Source organism: Hipposideros armiger, unplaced genomic scaffold (assembly GCF_001890085.2).
Source record: "Hipposideros armiger isolate ML-2016 unplaced genomic scaffold, ASM189008v1 scaffold_340, whole genome shotgun sequence".
NCBI lineage: Eukaryota > Metazoa > Chordata > Mammalia > Chiroptera > Hipposideridae > Hipposideros > Hipposideros armiger.
The window spans coordinates 1,301,998-1,305,320 of record NW_017731690.1 but is presented as its reverse complement, the minus strand read 5'-3'; the positions used below and the strand labels follow the sequence as shown (position 1 = coordinate 1,305,320).

The window sequence follows — 3,323 nt, the reverse complement described above, 5'->3', positions numbered from 1 at the left end:
GCCAAAGAGAACAGGCACTGGTCCCAGGTAAAAAAGAAGAAACAGAGGCCAACTTAACTGTAGGTTCTGAGAAAGTTTACCTCCTCATCCCCTAAAACACTTAATGATTCTTATATGCAAAGTTATTTCCATTAATAGTTTTTCTTAACATAGTTTTCTAAACATGCTCTTTGGGAAACGAATGTAAAGAATATTAACACTGTTTAGAAAGTAGGTAGTAAAATGTTTGATAATCTAACCCTGATTAATTTATTTCCTTAATCATGTAGTCATTAATTTAGACCAGTGGTCTTCATGATGATAAAGATAAAACCAATAATTTAACAATTTAGTGGTGAAATTTCTGGTTGAAATCCTTTGTATCCTTTCAGATGCATACTTAAACTTCTTTTACCAAAATAGAACTGTATTGCACAGTTTTCAGCTTATTTTTGTTACATTAATTTAATATTGTTTATTTATCCAGAGATATTTATAAATTTTGAAAAATGCCCATACTTATAGACTTACTTTGTTCTTTCTAAGGATTAACATAATACTGCATTGTAAGTACCTATAACCAGTCTGTTAGTGTGGAATTTTTTTAAGGTTTTTTTTAAATTAAAATACAGCCAACATACAATGTATACCAATAACAAAAGATGAATACAAGTCATGTTTGACTTCTGCAATTACAAGAGGTGCTCAAAGTGGATACCATAAGCATCCAGACCTTTCTGATTATGGTGAACTACTGCTTGAGCATAGGTAACATCTCTGAAAATGTGTATACATTTTTTTGGCACATCTGGTGCATATATACACATATATACAATTTTACGAAAGAAATTTATTTAAACAACAAGATGCTTGATTGAAGGGGAAACTATTTGAGATTCATTTCTTAGAGTAATTAATCTCTACTTAAAGACAAATCACCTTACATGTGACAGCTATGTACAAAAAAAAATTATAAAATTGTCCTTGGTTTTACAATGATAAATGAAAAACATTAAAATTTCCAATCAAACAAGGTATGCAAGGGTTTTTATGTTGTTCTTTTTAAAATAATTATTATTAACAGTAAGAGCAAAATAACTTACTGGAATATAAAGATAAGAGCTGAATGAGCATGCCGTAATGGAGAAAGGGGATATTTTCACAGAACTAGCATTTTCCCTCATCCCATCTCCATTTGATGTGCATCAAAACTTACCACTGGCCATTTAGTTTTTAAAAAATGCAAATGCTTTTGCACATGCATCACTTACTTAATGTACGATAAAGGAATAGGGAAGAGAAAAATGAAAGAATAGAGAAAATTATACTGTAGTTCTCAGGATGTGGTGGAACCAAATTGCTGTATCCTAATTAAAAATGTCTCCTTCATTGGGAGGAGCAGAGTTCTGGAGTCAGATAGTAGATTCCCTTTCTAGTAGACACCTCCTGTCTGCTGCTGGAACATATCACTTGTATCTTCATCCTCCATTTCCAACTGTGCAGATATTCCTGTTTCATTGACTGGCTGCCCACCAAATTGGAATCTGATTTGCCTCATTGACAAACCCTGTCATTCACAGTAGGCTTTCATTAATTTTCTAAGTGATGCATGCCTCTTAATCTGAAACTGCACCACAGAACCACCCTGCTGCACCACCTTCAAATTAATATGATTATTCTTCTCAGTCTTGACTCCTTTATTGGACTTTTTGTTAGTCATGGCAAGTGCCTGAGTCATTTCAGCTGCCCTTCACAAAAGAGGTACCAGGTCCACACCAAAGAAGCATACAAGCAGTGCCAGGAGTGCAAGGCTTTTCTACACTTGAGAAAAATAAAAGAAATAAAAGACAAAACCAAAGAAATAAAATTGGTGATGGCTAAAGACCAAACAGATAAATGGAACAGAAAAAGAAGACCATCAACAAAACAAAGAGGCAACCACCTGAATGGGAGAAGATATTTGCAAACAATGCCTCAATAAGGGACTAATATCCAAAATATATAAGGAACTCATACAACTCAACAACAGAAAGACAAACAATCTAATTAAAAAAATGGGCAGAGGACCTGAATAGACATTTCTTCAAAGAGGACATACAGATGGCCAATAGACATATGAAAAGATGCTCAACATCACTAATCCTCAGAGAAATGCAAATGAAAACCACAATGAGCTATCACCTCACACTGGTTAGAATGGCTATCATCTACAAGACAAATAATAACAAGTGTTGGAGAGGCTGTGGAGAAAAAAGAACCATCATACACTGTTGGTGGGAATGCAGATTGGTACAGCCTCTATGGAAAGCAGTGTGGAGGTTCCTCAGAAAACTAAGAATAGAATTACCATATGACCCAGCAATCCCTCTCCTGGGTATATACCCCCCAAAAAATCTGAAAACATTTATCCATAAAGATATATATGCACCAATGTTCATTGAAGCTTTATTTATGGTGGCCAAGACATGGAAACAACCAAAGTGTCCTTTGTATACACAATGGAATACTATTGTATATATAATATACACAATGGAATACTATTCTGCCATAAGAAAAGATGAAATAGTGCCATTTGGGACAATGTGGATGAAATTAGAGATTATTGTGCTAAGTGAAATATGTCAGACAGAAAAAGTTGAGAACCGTATGACTTCACTGATATGTGGGATATAAAACTGAAAACAACAAAGGAACAAGACAAACAAATAAAGAAATAAAAACTTATAGATACAGACAATAGTTTAGTGGTTACCAGAGGGTAAGGGAGGAGGGTAAAGAGGGTAAAAAAGTAGAAGAGGGTAAAAGGGGTCAAATATATGGCGATAGAAGGAGAACTGACTGTGGGTGGTGATAAATAGATGATGTATTACAGAATTGTACACTTGGAACCTATGTAATTTTACTAACCATTGTCACCCCAATAAATTTTAATTTAAAAAATTAAAATAAAATAAAACATTTTGAAATAAAAAAAGAAAAAGAAGACCAGAAACTGGCCCAAATATTTGAAACAATTTGGTATAGGATACAAGAAATTTCAAACCAGTTTGATTTTTTGAATAATATATTGGTTCAAGTGACTAAAAATCAAGGTAGACCACTATCTCAGAAAAACAAATTCTACATCATAGAAAAAATCTAAAGAGTTAATGAAAATGTGTAATTATTTAATTATTGAAATACTGGAATAAAATATTGGTGAAGAATCCCAGGTTGAGAGAAGACTATCAGATTTTGTAACCAAAGGCAGAAACAAATAGCGAACTTGTAAAGAAAATTCTTCTGGGCTGGTCGAGAGGCGCGTTGGTTAAGAACTGGCTTGGGACGCCAGAGGGCCCTGGTTC

At 33.9% G+C, this 3,323-nt stretch overlaps 1 pseudogene; it reads right to left on the bottom strand.

The window, feature by feature from the left end:
* Positions 1-1,411: 1,411 nt before the first annotated feature.
* LOC109392626 (small ubiquitin-related modifier 2 pseudogene) lies at positions 1,412-1,699 on the bottom strand (annotated as a pseudogene).
* Positions 1,700-3,323: the final 1,624 nt, after the last annotated feature.